The sequence below is a fragment of the Strigops habroptila genome, chromosome W (assembly GCF_004027225.2).
Source record: "Strigops habroptila isolate Jane chromosome W, bStrHab1.2.pri, whole genome shotgun sequence".
Classification (NCBI taxonomy): Eukaryota; Metazoa; Chordata; class Aves; order Psittaciformes; family Psittacidae; genus Strigops; species Strigops habroptila.
In genome coordinates, this window is record NC_044301.2 from 27,097,055 (window position 1) to 27,114,551 (window position 17,497).

Here is a 17,497-nt window from a genome sequence, read left to right on the forward strand (position 1 = left end):
GTGAAGGTAAAAGTAGCCAGTATGCTGAATTATATGCTGTATATGTGGCAATTAAACAAGAAGAACTAGGACAATGTCATATTTTTACAGATTCATGGTCAGTTGCCAATGGTTTAGCTACCTGGCTCCCAACTTGGGCCGCACATGACTGGAAATTTCATTCCAAAGAAGTATGGAGGAAGGAACTGTGGCAACATATTTGGGCATTCGTCCAACAAACTCGAGTCACCGTGTTCCATGTAGATGCTCACTGTGGAGCTGACACCCTAGAACGATGGTATAATTCTGTTGCAGATGGACAAGCAAAAATCTCTCAAGTTGTGGTGGAAGACCCTCATCACAAACAACAGATGGGTTTGGCCAAATGGGCACACCAGAAATGCAGTCATCTTGGAGAGAAAGCTACTTACAGGTGGGCCCAGGACCACGGAATTGTTATAAATTTGGATATCATTACAACAGTGATAGCCCAGTGCCCCATCTGCCAACATACACAGCAAAGGACCATACCACATATAGTACTAGGGCAATTGAATCAGGGAATTGAACCAGGGAAAATCTGGGTTGTTGATATGTGTGTACAGCTGTTGACACATACTCTGGATATTTAATAGCACATCCATGTAGACGAGCAACCCAGGATAGTACTATTAAAACACTAGAATTGATCATTTTATACTATGCCGTTCCTTTGCAAATTCAGAGTGACAACGGTTCACACTTTAAAAACCAGAAGGTACAATAATTTGCTGATATGAACAACATCCAATGGATATTTCATATACCATATTATCCACAAGCCACCAGATTAACTGAACAGATGAATGGCTTCCTTAAAGAACAGTTGAAGAAACTGAGGGGAGGCAAATTAAACATGCGGAGAGACCATTTTTCTGAAGCACTACAGATGTTGAACAACAGACCCATTGGGGAAATGGAAACCCCTTTAATGAGGATGACTACTCCTAGTTTGCAAATAAAACCATTAACAGTGGCAGAAACCCTCACATACTGGGAAATAAAGGAGGGAGCTTTAGCACCTTATCGAGCAACTCAGGATGCTGCAGGATTAGATTTGTATTCTGTACAAATGCATAGATTGAACATCCGAGGCATTTGTGTCATTGATACTGGTACTGGAGTATATATCCCATCAGGTTACTTTGGTTTGATAGCCCCAAGGTCCACTTTGGTTATCAAAGGTGTTCAAATACTTGGGTGCATAATCGATTCAGATTATCAAGGGGAGATGAAGGTGATTTTGTTGAATAGCAAAGATCAAGATATCTTAATTCAGCCATGAGACTGTGTTGCTCAAATGTTGATTTTGCCTGTGTCGAAAATGTAGGTGAGAAGGGGGGAAGGCCCACAGATAAATATCACTCGAGGGAACTGTGGATTTGGATCCACTGACCAATTGAATAGTGGAGCTAAAGTTTGGGTTCAAACACCCAACAGCCCACCTGAGCCAGCTGAAATAATTGCCACTGGAAAAGACAATGTGGTATTAGTGATTAAGTCCAGACAAGAAAAATTGGAATATGTCCCTGTGAATAAATGTTATTTGAGAGAATGATATTATTATGTTTTAATTTTGTGTTTTACAGAAACTACAGATCCTAGCTGTCCTCATATGTCTTTTGGCCCTTTGGGTGATGCCATTACCCTAGGAAGCTATCTGAAAAAGACTGACATCTCGCTTGTGCGCTGGAGATGGAAGAGTGGCACCAGATCTTGGAGACAAGATAATCACATCTGTAATGTGAATAAACCTTGCTGTCGTAGCAAGTTCAGCATTTTCCTCAGGAGTACAGAGGTGGACAACCAGTTTGTCAGGAAAACGCTACTGATAATTATTTGTACAACATCAAATGGATTAAGATGTAGTAATTATAGCTAATGCTAATATTGTTGCTATCAAATGTTGTAAACTTTCTAGTTCTTATATTCACTGTGCTGACAGTACTGAAAATGTATATAACCTGAGCAGTAGTATTTGGGGATGTAACTATAGCATCCCTCAATGTGCATAATAGTTGTTACACTCATTAACAATATGGAATTGCTGTCTACGGTACCACTTATGAGGCATTGTGTCTCGTGTGTCTCTGTCATGACTGGGAATCAAAAAGGACTGAATGTAATGGATGGGAACCTAGCTGGGAGCTGATTCTATCTCATGACTGAGAATCATAACAAAAGATGTTGTTTGCCACAGTGTATTCGTCAGAGTATATATGTTTATGTTCATCGTAACTGTTTGTCGGAAAGAGGCAGGAAAACATAGGTGTGCAGCTGTTCTATTACCTTCATACTTGGCCACAATGGAGCGCCTGGCCAACGCTCTCAGAGTGGACAACGGTGAGATCATGAGAAACTGCATGGTCCCACGAGTAAATGATTAGAGATCTGGCATAAAGCTGGTTGGATGGCTGCACGCAAAGAGTTGTGTTAAACAGCTCGATGTCCAGTTAGAAAACAGAAATGAGCCGTGCCCTTCAGGGATCAGTGTTGGGACCTGTCTTGTTCAATATCTTTGTCGGCGACATGGACAGTGGGATTGAGTGTGCCCTCACCAAGTTTGCTGACGACACCAAGCTGTGTGGTTTGGTTGATACACTGGAGGGAAGGGATGCCATCCAGAGGGACCTTGACATGCTCGCGAGGTGGGCCGATGCCAACCTTATGAAGTTTAATCAAGCCAAGTGCAAGGTCCTACACCTGGGTAGGGGCAATCCCAGGCACAGCTACAGGTTGGGCGGAGAAGAGATTCAGAGCAGCCCTGAGGAGAAGGACTTGGGGGTGTTGGTCAACGAGAAGCTTTACATGAGCCGGCAGTGTGCACTCACAGCCCAGAAAGCCAACCGTATCCTGGGCTGCATCAAAAGCAGCATAACCAGCAGGTTGAAGGAGGTGATCCTGCCCCTCTACTCTCCTCTCATGAGACCTCACTTGGAGTACTGTGTACAGTTCTTGTGTCTTCAACATAAAAAGGACATGGAACTCTTGGAGCAAGTCCAGAGGAGGGCCACAAGGATGATAAGAGGGCTGGAGCACCTCCCGTATGAAGACAGGCTGAGAAAGTTGGGACTGTTCAGCCTGGAGAAGAGAAGGCTGTGTGGAGACCTCCTAGCAGCCTTCCAGTATCTGAAGGGGGCCTACAAGGATGCTGGGGAGGGACTCTTCGTTACGGACTGTAGTGGTAGGACAAGGGGGAATGGGTTCAAACTTAAACAGGGGAAGTTTAGATTAGCTATAAGGAAGAAGTTCTTTACAGTGAGGGTGGTGAGGCACTGGAATGGGTTGCCCAGGGAAGATGTGAATGCTCCATCCCTGGCGGTGTTCAAGGCTAGGTTGGACAGAGCCTTGGGTGACATGGTTTAGTGCGAGGTGTCCCTGCCCATGGCAGGGGGGTTGGAACTAGATGATCTTAAGGTCCTTTCCAACCCTAACTATTCTATGATTCTATGATAAAAGCGGGTCCCTCCTGTGGCCATGGGAGAAGCCTCACCTATGGGTGGATGCACCATGTAGGAATTTTTCCAGTTACCTGAGACTCCTGGCATCGGCTGCAACGGGGCTTCCCAGCTGGAAGTGTGGGCCTAGATGATAATTCAGTGGTAATTGGTAATGTATTTCTTCTTAATCTCTGTTCTTTCTATGCAGTAATGATTTGATGCATTGCTAGCTTTCTTCGGTACTTTACTTATATGCCTATATCTCTGATTTGCCTTATTGTACCTATTCACTATATATGTAGAGAGATATTTACCTAATTCACATTAGTGTACTTGCTTTTAGTGTCCTTATTGGCTTTAGTGTGCCTGTTTAATAAACTCTGCATATTATACAGCTAGTGTGTGGTCACTTTGTGGCATAACCTATCTGTCAGCAAAACACCTGGTGGGCCCATGACACCTCAGGGCAGAGATGCAACATGTAGATGGGCTCGTGATCGAGGGGTGGACTTAACAATGGACACTATTGCCCACGTTATTCATGAATGTGAAACGTGCTGCAATTAAGCAAGCCAAACAGTTAAAGCCTCTCTGGTATGGAGGACGATGGCTGAAGTACAAATATGGGGAGGCCTGGCAGATTGACTATATCACACTCCCACCGACCCGCCAAGGCAAGTGCCATGTGCTTACTATGGTGGAAGCAACCACCAGATGGCTGGAAACAAATGCTGTGCCCCACACCACTGCCTGGAACACTATCCTGGGCCTTGAGAAACAAGTCTTGTGGCAACACGGCACCCCAGAATGAATTGAGGCAGACAACGTGACTCATTTCCAGAACAACCTTATAGCAGGGCACCGAGTGAGTATATCACATCCCCTATCACATACCAGCCTCTGGGAAAATCGAACGGTACAATGGGCTGTTAAAAACTACACTGAGAGCAATGGGTGGGGGGACTTTCAAACACTGGGATACACATTTACCAAAAGCCACCTGGTTGGTCAACACTAGGGGATCTGCCAACAGGGCTGGCTCACCCCAATCAGAACTTTTACATACTGTAGAAGGGCATAAAGTTCCTGTGGTGCACATAAAGAATTTGTTGGGGAAGACAGTCTGGGTTATTCCTGCTTCAGGTAAAGGCAAACCCACTCATGGGATTGCTTTTGCTCAGGCACCTGGATATACTTGGTGGATAATGCAGGCAGATAGGGAAGTCCAGTGTGTACCTGAAGGGGATTTACTTTTGGGGGAAAAGAGCCAATGAACGCAATTATTGTCAGCAGGCAACAATTCAACACTACACACTTCCCTCCTGCCCTGAAAGACTGTTACAATAGATGGAGCCTGACATCATGGACTGGATGAATTCAGCAACTTTATAGGGATTGGTCCATGGACTAAGGAAAGATATCTCTCTCTCTGTGTGTGGGTGTGGGTGTATATATATATATATGAGAGACAAAAGTGATGGTATATGGAAAAATATGGGATCTGAGCATGACGTGAATGGTATGGAATAAGGGGTGGATACTGTCCTGGGTTCAGGTACAACAGTCATTTATTCTCCTTCTTAGTAGCTGGTGATGTGCTGTGTTTTTGACATTGAGGCTGGGAACAATGCTGATAACACTGAAGTTTTTAGTTGTTGCCAAGTAATGTTTACTCCGATTAAGGACTTTCCCAGTCTCATGCTCTGCCAGGGAGGAAGGGAAGCCAGGAAGAAGCAGAGACAGGACACCTGACCCAAACTAGCCAAAGGGGTATTCCATTCCACAGCACATCATGCCCAGTATATAAACTGGGGGGAGTTACCCGGAAGGCCCAGATGGCTGCTTGGGTTGGTCTGGGTATCGGTCAGCGGGTGGGGAGCAATTGTATCCTCTCCCCTTGTTATTTCCCTTATCATTATTATTATTGGTAGTGGTAGTAGTATTAGTTTTGCATTATACCTTAGTTACTGGACTGTTCTTATCTCAACCCGTGGGATTTACATTCTTTAGATTCGCCTCCACATTCCTCCAGGAGCAGGGGGGAAGAGGGGGGGAGTGAGCAAGAGGATGCATGATTCTGAGTTACGGGCTGGGCTTAAACCATGAGATGTTTTCCCACAATATGGCAAGACCCATCAGTAAACAAGGCATATTGCTTTTCACTTTCTGACAGTTCATTATACAGTGGGTCCTCTGAAGCAGCATGACCCCTTTCATAGGCTGCCAGTATCTCTTTTTCAGTGGGAGTATAGCCAACCTCAGATCGTCTGTATCCCTAACTCCAAAAGCTGAGGGGTTGACCTCGAGTCTCCCCTGGAGCTTTCTGCCAGAGGCTCCAGGTAGGATCATTCTCCCCAGCTGTGGTGTAAAGCACATTTTTCACATCTTGCCTGGTCCAGACTGATCCAAGGGCTACTGCATGAACTATTTCTCGTTTAAATTGTTCAAAGGCTTGTTGTTGCTCAGGGCCCCATTTGAAATCATTCTTCTTCTGGGTCACATGGTAGAGAGGGCTTACAATCAGACTGTAATTTGGGATGTGCATTCTCCAGAACCCCACAACACCTAAGAAAGCTTGTGTTTCTCTCTTATCAGTTGGTGGAGACATTGCTGTTATCTCGTTGATCACATCTGTGGGGATCTGGCGACGTCCATCTTGCCATTTTATTCCCAAAAATTGAATCTCCTGTGCAAGTCCCTTGACCTTACTCCGTTTTATGGCAAAACCGGCCTTCAGCAGGATTTGGATTATCTTCCTCCCTTTCTCAAAAACCTCTCCTGTATCACTCTATATGATAATGTCATCAATGTATTGCAGGTGTTCCGGAGCTTGCCCCTGTTCCAGTGCAGTCTGGATCAATCCATGGCAGATGGTAGGGCTGTGTTTCCACCCCTGGGGCAGTCGGTTCCAAGTGTACTGGATGCCCCTCCAAGTAAAAGAGAACTGTGGCCTGCACTCTGCTGCCAAAGGGATTGAGAAGAATGCATTAGCAGTATCAATTGTGGCATCCCACTTGGCTGCCTTTGACTCCAGTTCATATTGAAGTTCTAGCATGTCCAGTACGGCAGCACTCAATGGTGGTGTGACTTCATTCAGGCCACGATAGTCTACTGTTGGTCTCCACTCCCCATTAGAGTTTCACACTGGCCATATGCGGCTCTTAAAGGGTGAGCTGGTCCTGCTGTTCACTCCTTGGCTCTCCCATCTACGGATCAGCTTATGGATGTGAATCAGCGAGTCTCAGTTGGCATGATATTGCCACTGGTGCACTGTTGTGGTTGCGATTGGCACTTGTTGTTCTTTGACCTTCAGCAACCCCACAACAGAAGGATCCTCTGAGAGACCAGGCAAGGTGGGCAGCTGCTTAATTTCCTCTGTCTCCAAGTAAGCTATATCAAAAGCCCATCAGTACCCTTTTGGGTCTTTGAAGTACCCTCTCCTGAGATAGTCTATGCCAGGGATGCATGGAGCCTCTGGCCAAGTCATAATGGGGTGCTTTTGCCACTCCTTCCCATTCAGGCTGATTTCACCCTCTAGTATCTCTCTATATGTTAGCAAGTTAGAACAGTTTGCTCTATTTTACCATATTAGTTTAAAGTCACACACACTATTGTTTAAACCTATAATTTAAGCCTACATTTCCCCCCTTTGAGACTTATAGGATATACACCTATCCTGTAAGTCTCATTCTGTATCCTTTACCAATATTTGATTCTAATACGCCATCATGACCAGCTACTACAAAATTGAATCATGATACATGCTAGGATACATACACAAATTATTACCACAAGCAAGTTTTTTGCACATATCCAATTTGGTAGCCAAGAAGTAAGTCCATGCCATAATTCTTCAAATCCCCAGGAAGTATCATATCTAGCGGCCTGATTTAAGATCTTTGTCTGCTTCCAGATTTCTGCTAGATCTGTGGATATTCTGCCATGTTATCAGGGATAGGCTGGATACCTCAATCTGTAATGCCTTAATAGCATCCGGGAGTACAACACCCAGCATATGTGTTGCAATCCATCCTGGGGGAAGGGCTTTTCTAGTAGTATTATTACACAACCAATACCACCCTTTCCCTTCTGGAGCATTCCAATAGCCAGTTTGGGGTCCCTGAAGCTGGAGTGGCATTGTCCAGCTACAGTTTGGGTAATGTCCTACCAAGATATTACCAGGGCTAAGAGTTTTACCCAGTGCCAGCAGGTATTGTCTGATATCCTTTTTTTCCTGTGAAAACATATCATCAGGAACAAAAGGCAGTTGGTAAGGCTGCCCATACATCAGTTCATATGGACTCACATGATTCCTTCCTGGCTGTATTAGTATCCTTAACAAAGCAATTGGTAGGGCTTGTAACCAAGTTAAAGTGTCTTGACATATTTTACATAACTGTAACTTGAGTGTCTGATTCATACGTTCCACTTTCCCACTAGCCTGAGGTCTATATAGGGTATGCAGAGCCCACTTGATTCCCAAACACTCTCTCACCTTCTTAACTACTTCTGCAACAAAGTGCAGACCTCTATCCGAGGACAAGCCTGCTGCTACACCAAATTGGGGTATTATTTGATTCAATAAATGTTTTACTACTTCACGAGCCATATTGGTGCAACAGGGGTATACCTCTGGCCACCCACTGAAAGTGTTGACCAAAAGATATCTGTAACCTTCTTTTCTTGGCAGTTCCTTAAAATCTATTTGCCAGTACTCACCTGGAATCATCCCTGTTTTCATTACTCCTGAAATCACTCTAGTTCCTGTGTTAGGATTATTTGCCCTACAGATTTCACATTTTTCAACTATTGATTTTACAATTTCTGACATATGTCAGCTGAGTAGGGTCTTTTTCAGATATTTAATCAGATTTTCTGACCCCCAGTGTGTGGCCTCATGTTCCTTCATGGCTACTTCTCTCATTAAACTAGGGGTAAGTATTGTTTGCCTCTGAGGGGTTACTGCCCAGCCACTCTCTTCTAATTTTTCTCCCAATTAATCGATAAACTTTTTATCTTGTTCTCCATAATGTGGCTTTTGATCTGGTACTCTCGATACTTTTGCTGGGATTAGGGCTAAAATTCCGGTGTTGGCTGCCTCTTTGGCCGCTTTGTTGGCTAGTTGATTTCCTCGTACGATGTCATCATTGTCCTTTTTCTGGTGAGCTTTACAATGCATAACTGCCACCTGTGCTGGCAACTGAATGGCTTCTAGTAATTTTAAAATTTGGTCGGAATGTTTAATCTCACTTCCTTTGGAGGTTAAAAGTCCCCTTTCTTTCCAGATTGCCCCATGAGCATGTACTATGCTAAAGGTGCATTTTGAATCAGTCCATATATTTATTTCTTTCCTTGGCTTAATTCCAGGGCTCTGGTCAGGGCCACAAGCTTGGCCTTTTGTGCAGACATGTTCGATGGTAGTGCTTTCACTTCTATAATAGAGTCTGCGGTTACAATGGCATATCCAGTCTTTTGGGTCCCATTCTGCACAAAGCTGCTACCATCAGTATACAATTCCCAATCTGCATTTTCCAGTGGCTGGTCTCTCAAGTCTTTTTGACTAGAATATACTTCATCAATAGTCTGCAGTCAATCACGCTCAAAAACCCCTTCTGGGTTTGAGGAAGATAAAAACATAGCTGGATTCACAATAGCAGTTGTTTTTACACTTACATCATCCTATTCCAATAGGGCGACCTGATATTTCAACATTTGGCTTGGGGACAACCAAAGTCCCCCCTTTTGTTCCAATACTGCCAGCACTGAATGGAGAGTATATACAGTCATCTTTTGTCCCAAAGTCAATTTTTGAGCTTCAATAATCAATATCACAGTTACAGCCACTGCTCTCAAGCATCCTGGCCAACCCTGGCTGGCAGTGTCTAGCTGTTTGGAGAAATAAGCTACAGCCCTCTGCTCAGGTCCTAAAAATTGGGCTAGGACTCCAAGGGCTACTCCCTGTCTTTCATGTGTAAACAGTTCAAAAGTCTTGGTGGGGTCAGGCAAGCCCAAGGCTGAAGCCTTCATTAAAAATACCTTAAGCTGCTTAAACGCTGCTCTGCTTGAATCATCCCATTGTAAAACATTCCTTTCTGCAGTTTTCAATAATTCATACAGAGGTTTTACTAACAGTCCATAATTAGGCGACACCATCTGACCATTCCCAGAAAGACATGCAGTTCATGTAGAGTTTTAGGTTCGGGGAGTTTACAGATAGCCTCTTTTCTTTCCTGGCTCAGGCTCCGGTGTCCTTGATAAATTTCAAATCCAAGATACAAAAAGTTTCTTTAACTATCTGTTCCTTCTCCTTTGAAACTTGGTAGCCGCTCAGCCTGAGGAAATTCAGTAAACTGATTGTTATTTTAACACATTCCTCTCGAGTTTCAGTGGCAATCAGTATGTCATCAGAGCACTGTAACAATGCCCCTTCTGGGTTGGCCTTTTTCCACTGGGTTAGTTCTTTTGCTAATTGATTTCCAAAGATAGTGGGGCTATTTTTAAACCTTTGTGGGAGGACTGTCCAAGTTAACTGTGTTTTATGGCCAGTTTCCGGGCTTTCCCACTCAAAGGCAAATAATTCCTGGCTTTCCTGACTTAAAGGAATACAAAAGAAAGCATCTTTTAGATATCAACTACTGTAAACCACCTCAATTTCTCATGTAATGTTGTGAATAGAGTATATGGGTTTGCCACCATGGGGTGTATATCTTCTACTATTTTGTTAACGGCTCTCAAGTCTTGTACCAATCTATAATCTTTCCCATTAGCTTTCTTTACTGGCAATATCAGGGTATTAAATTTTGAATCCCATTCAACTAATAACCCAAACGCACAGAACTGATTTATTAAAGGTTCCAATCCCCTCCTTGCCTTGATCTTAATAGGGTATTGTTTCAATCTTACCGGTCTGGCCCCTTGTCTCAGTTGGATTGTTACCAGCTCTGCTGCTTTTGATTGTCCAAGTATTCCACTTGCTCATACAATAGGTATCACAGTGTCCTCCACTTCACCTGGAAGACTAGATATTACGTTATCTATAAAATAGATTGCAGCTGCTTCTAATTTTGACAGAGTTACTTTAATAGATATTTCCCCTTTTTCAAACTTAATCTCAGCTTCCAATTTTTCCAATAAATCTCTTCCCAGTAATGCTTTAGGCAAGTTTGGCAAATATAAAAATTGGTGGGTTACCCAGTGCTTCCCTAATTTAAATTTGATCAGTTTAAAGAAGGGGCAACAACTCTCCTCTACCCCCATAGCACCAATGACTGTTATAATTTCTTGGTTAAGTAGTCCTTCTAAAGTATTTAGCACAGAATAAGACGCTCCAGTATCAACTAAAAATTCCACCTCTTTCTTTCCCAGCTGTATTGTAACCAGAGGCTCCGCTGGGGGGGGGGGATGTCTCCGGTCCCATTCATGCAGTTTCCACATTCATGAGATGGGCTTGGGAGGAACTTTGAGACCTACGTCGAGGGCATTCTTTCTTCCAGTGACCCTTCTGCCGACAGTAAGCACATTGTCCCGGACCTAGCCTCCCGTTTCCCCTAGTTCCAAATTCTTGACCCCTACCACCTTTTTGGGGAACTTGCATCAGAGCAATGGTGGTCCAATTGCAATAGGTCTCTCAGGCCACATTCATTATTTTTCCCAAATCATATTGGTCCTCCCCCTTAAGCTTTTGCACCTTTTCCCTTATATCTTCCATGGATTGACCTTTTATTAAACGGCCTAATTCTCCTTCCTCCGGTTCAGGATCAATAGTAGTATATTTACGCATTGCCTCTTTTAATCTTTCCACGAATCCAGAAAGTGATTCATTTATATCTTGTTTTATTTCATATAGCTTAGACCAGTTCACTGCCTTGGGGACCGCGTTCTTAATACCGAATAAAAATCCACCTCTGATATTGTTTCAAAGCCTGCCTGTCCTGGTCCCAATTAGGGTCCCAGTTAGGATCACTGGTAGGTACGCGAAGATTCACTATACCTGCCAATGTGCTTGCCATTATTTGTTACTCTACTATGGTCCGAGCTGTATGAATAATCATATCCCTGTCAACACTCTCGAAAATATGATGCATAATTACCAGCCACTTATTTTCAAATATTCAAATCTATAAAGGTAAAGGGAGTCTTTATCGTGACTGGACCATCATTGCCCACAGCTTGTCTTAAAGGCACGATCACAGTTTCCCCTCGTTTTCCCTGCTATAGGGCTAAATCCTTCAGCCCCCTCTAACATCTCCCCTTTCTGGTGCCTGTGCCTGTGCTTGTGCTTGATTCTCATTGTCAGCACCTTTGGCCCCATTATTCACAATACCCCTTCACCGGGGGGCTACCATCAAATCCAAATCCTCCTCCGCATTCCTCAAATGTTTAGTGCATAACTGTCCTGTGCTGCACAAAGAGCAACAGCGTTTAAGCGAATTTTACTATCTTTCTCCAAGGATAATACTAACGGGTCCTGAGGTGCAAGATTAAAACTACAATCCTTTTGCCATTCTGGATGATTTTTCAGAGCGAAAAACATTTCTGCATAAGCTACTTGATCCCACTTTCCTTCTCGTCTCAAGAATAACATCAATTGTAACAAAGTATTATAATTAATTGTGCCGTTCACAGGCTACTTTTCCCCAAAACCCACTTTGTACAATGGCCACCACTGATTACAGTATTTTACCAGAGTCTCCCGAGTAACCGACCCACCTGGGGGTCCACCACTTTATTTCAGTCTCCCAAGTGAACGAGCTGCCTGGGGGTTCACCAATTTGTTTCCAGTGTTGCAAAATGCGACCCAGAGGGGACCTTTTCAGGACTCCCCCTTTGGAGGCAGTGGTACCCATGATCCTGACCTCCACCCAGATACCACAGTCCAGACAACCAGAGTCAGACTACCTTACCCACTGCACAGGGTGTCCCCTGAGACTAACAGGGATAAGGGACCAGAAAGAATGCCTTTTTAAAGAAATAAAATCAGGGGTCTTTGCGAGATCCCGAGTCAGTACGGGGATCTGTGGTTCCTTTCACGGAAATTCCCCGATGCCGGCGTGAAGGTCCCAGAGACTCCCCGGATCCACGGGAAACACAGCAGAGGGTCCCTGTTCAGGTACCAAATTGTTACTGCAAAAGTCGGTCAAAGAAACTCTCTAAGACTCAATTTGGAGTTTTAGAAAGCAGGCATTCTTTAGTGCAGTGATGAGTATACACACGAATCGTTTCACAAAGGTGAGTGCGCCCGTTACTTGTGGCAGCAGCTATATATTTAGAATACTCATGCATATGTACAGCTCTTCCAGGAAATTATTTACATGTTCATGATATTTCCATTAACTAATTGCAATATTTGCATTCTAATTACACATGCGCTTTCTTGCTGAGTGGGGGTCTCTGGTGGTCCTCAATAGTCTTCCTCACTGTGTTTACTGAATGACCTCAGTGCTTGCGCATGACTGCAAGGTCCTAGTGCTGAGTTAGCGGTGGTATGTCCTTGCTTCTGTTCTGTTCCAGTCTCGCTCCACGCTGGGCACCACTCTGCTATCTTGAAGGCTGGCATCCTTGGTCTTATTTACTGTCTCCTTAGTTGTTATCAGTCCGGTGATGTTCCTTTCCCCGTCAGGTGAACATTACTTTCACTCTACATGTTAGTAAGTTAGAAGAGTTTGCTCTATTTTACTATATTAGTTTAAAGTCACACACACTATTGTTAGCGTAAACCTATAATTTAAGTCTACACACTTGCCTGGGCAACAAATAACATCTTCCTTTTAGGGATACCTTTCCTTCACAGCTGCCAAGAGCTGCCTCCAGAGGCTGAGGGCTTGTTTCTCTTTCACGATATCCTTGTCATATCCCCCTTCCCTAGCGTCATGGTTTAAGCCCAGCCGTTAACTCAGAACCACGCAGCCACTCGCTCACGCCCCCACTTCTTCATCCCCCTGCTCCCGGAGGGATGGGGAAGAGAATCGGAAGATTGCAAATCCCATGGGTTGAGATAAGAGCAGTCCAGTAACTAAGGTACAATACAAAACCACTACTACTACCACCAATAATAATAATGATAAGGGAAATAACAAGGGGAGAGAATACGACTGCTCACCACCTGCTGACAAACACCCAGCCCAACCCGAGCAGTGATCTGGGCCTTCCAGGTAACTCCCCCCACTTTATATACTGGGCATGACCTGCTGTGGTATGGAATACCCCTTTGGCCTGTTTGGGTCAGGTGTCCTGTCTCTGCTTACTCCCAGCTTCCCTTCCTCCCTGGCAGAGCATGAGACTGAGAAAGTCCTTGATCAGAGTAAACATTACTTAGCAAGAACTAAAAACATTGGTCTTATCAGCGTTGTTCCCAGCCTGAAAGTCAAAACCACAGCACTGCACCAGCTACTAAGAAGGAGAAAAAATGACTGCTATAGCTGAACCCAGGACAGTATCAACCCCTTATTGCATACCATTCACGTCATGCTCAGATCCCACATCTTTCAGTATACCATCGCTTTTGTCTCATATATATACACATATATATAAATATATACACGCCCACACCCACACACAAAGAGAGAGATATCATTCCTTAGTCCATGGACCAATCCCTATAAAGTTGCTGAATTCATCCAGTCCATGATGTCAGGCTCCATCTCTTGTAACAGTCTTTCAGGGCAGGAGAGACAGTGTGTAGTGTTGGATTGTTGCCTGCTGATGACACTGCCAAACTCATCTGGTTTTGCCAAAGTTCATTCTTTGTTGGGGTGATGATCGGAGGGAAGTCAGGGTCAGTTGCTGGTGACCTGAAGACATCTAGCTGGTGGGCTATAAAAGTGTTATATAGAAGGCAACAACATACAATTGAGTTCATTGGCTGTTTTCCCCCAAAATGAAATCCCCTTGAGGTATACATCGGACTTCCCCATCTTCCCACATTACCCGCCAAGTATATCCAGGTCCCTGAGCAAAAGCAACCCCACGAGTGGGTTTGCCTTTACCTGAAGCAGGAATAACCCAGACTGTCTTCCCCAACAAATTCTTTATGTGCACCACAGGAACTTTATCCCCCTCTACAGTACATACAAGTTCTGATTGGGCTGGGCCAGCCCTGTTGGCAGATCCCCTAGTATTGACTAATCTGGTAGCTTTTGGTAAATGTGTATCCCAGTGTTTGAAAGTCCCACCACCCATTGCTCTCAGTGTAGTTTTTAACAGTCCATTGTACCATTCAATTTTCCCAGAGGCTGGTGCATGGTAGGGGATGTGATATACCCACTCAGTGCCATGCTCTTTGGCACAAGTGTCTATAAGCTGCTTAGAGAACTGAGTCCCATTGTCTGACTCAATTCTCTCTGGGGTGCCGTGTCTCCACAAGACTTGTTTCTCAAGGCCCAGGAGAGTGTTCGGGGCAGTGGCGTGGGGCACAGCGTATGTTTCCAGCCAGCCGGTGGTTGCTTCCACCATGGTAAGCACATGGTGCTTGCCTTGGCAGGTCGGTGGGAGTGTGATAGAGTCAATCTGCCAGGCCTCCCCATACTTGTACTTCAGCCATCGTCCTCCATACCAGAGAGGCTTTAACTGCTTGGCTTGCTTAATTGCAGCACGTTTCACATTCGTGAATAACGTGGGCAATAGTGTCCATTGCTAAGTGACCCCTCGATCACGAGCCCATCTACATGTTGCATCTCTGCCTTGATGGCCTGAGGTGTCATGGGCCCACTGGGCTAAAAATAATTCACCCTTATGTTGCCAATCTAAGTCCATCTGAGCCACTTCAATCTTAGCACCTGGATCCACTTGCTGGTTGTTATGGTGTTCCTCAGTGGCCTGACTCTTGGGTACATGAGGATCTACGTGGAGTACCTTCACCACCATGTTCTGCATCCGGGCAGTGATATCTTGCCACAGTACAGCAGCCCAGATGGGTTTCCCTCTGTGTTGCCAGTTGCTCCGCTTCCATTGCTGCAACCACCCCCACAGGGCATTTGCCACCATCCGTGAGTCAGTATAGAGATAAAGTACTGGCCATTTTCCTTGTTCAGCAATGTCCAAGGCAGCTGGATGGCTTTCACCTCTGCAAACTGACTCAATTCACCCTCTCCCTCAGCAGTTTCTGCAACTTGTTGCAGGGGATTCCATACAGCTTCCTTCCTTCTCTGATGCTTTCTCACAATATGGCAGGACCCATCAGTAAACAAGGCATATTGCTTTTCACTCTCTGACAGTTCATTATATGGTGGGGCCTCTTCAGCACGCGTCACCTCCTCCTCTGGTGACATCCCAAAATCTTTGCCCTCTGGCCAGTCCATGATGACTTCTAGAATTCCTGGATGACTGGGATTTCCTATTCGAGCTCGTTCTGTAATTAGTGCGGCCCACTTACTCCATGTAGCATCAGTTGCATGATGTGTAGAGGAGACCCTGCCTTTGAACATCCAGGCCAGCAAGGGCAACGAGGGTGCCAGGAGGAGCTGTGCTTCAGTGCCAGTCAGTTCTGAAGCATCTTGAACTCCTTCATAGGATGCCAGTATCTCTTTTTCAGTGGGAGTATAGCTGGCCTCAGATCCTTAATATCCCCAACTCCAAAAGCTGAGGGGTCAACCTCGAGCCTCCCCTGGAGCTTTCTGCCAGAGGCTCCAGGTAGGACCATTCTCCCAGGCTGCAGTGTAGAGCACATTTTTCACATCTGGCCAGGCCCGGACTGGCCCAAGGGCTACTGCATGAACTATTTCTCGTTTAATTTGTTCAAAGGCTTGTTGTTGCTCAGGGCCCCATTTGAAATCATTCTTCTTCCGGGTCATGTGGTAGAGGGGGCTTACAATCAGACTGTAATTTGGGATGTGCATTCTCCAGAACCCCACAACACCTAAGAAAGCTTGTGTTTCTTTCTTGTTAGTTGGTGGAGACATTGCTGTTATCTTGTTGATCACATCTGTGGGGATTTGGCGATGTCCATCTTGCCATTTTATTCCCAAAAATTGAATCTCCTGTGCAAGTCCCTTGACCTTACTCCGTTTTATGGCAAAACTGGCCTTCAGCAGGATTTGGATTATCTTCCTCCCTTTCTCAAAAGCTTCTTCTGCTGTACCCCCCCCACGATGATGTCATCAATGTATTGCAGGTGTTCTGGAGCTTGCCCCTGTTCCAGTGCAGTCTGGATCAATCCATGGCAGATGGTAGGGCTGTGTTTCCACCCCTGTGGGGCAGTCGGTTCCAAGTGTACTGGACGCCCCTCCAAGTGAAAGCAAACTGTGGCCTGCACTCTGCTGCCCAAGGAATTGAGAAGAATGCATTGGCCATATCACTTGTGGCATCCCACTTGGCTGCCTTTGACTCCAATTCATATTGAAGTTCTAGCATGTCCAGTACAGCAGCACTCAATGGTGGTGTGACTTCATTCAGGCCATGATAGTCTACTGTTAGTCTCCACTCTGCATTAGACTTTTGCACTGGCTGTATGGAGCTATTAAAGGGTCCTGCTGGTCACTCCTTGGCTCTCCAGCCTATGGATCAGCTTATGGATGGGAATCAGGGAGTCTCAGTTGGTGTGATATTGCTGCCGGTGCACTGTTGTGGTCGCGATTGGCACTCGTTCATTGATGAAGTTCCAAAGCACTGGAGGAGGCGACTGGACTAGATACTTGCCCATACTATCCCACACACCCTGCCACTCATGATTGTCCAGCCTCAGGGAAAATCTCTTGGTGGTCCTCCTATATCGTCATCTAACCCTAGACCATACTCGAACCTGACACTGCTTAACTAACTTTCGAGATCAGAAAAAATAGGGTGTTCTCAGGGTGGGATGGCCATGGGTAAAACATACTCTGTATGTTTGCCAACATGCTGATCCCCAACACAATCAGCAGGCAGGTCTCAAGGGTATTCAAAGGCCATCCAAAACCTTTAGAACTCTCAAATGCTGTTTTAAATAGCCTAGTGGGGGAGTGGGGGGTGTAAGGGAATGTCTCCTTCGTAGGTTCACCCCCCGAGGAGAAAAAAAAGATATGCAATTGCAAAAAAATTTCATTATATACCTCCCAAAGTATAGA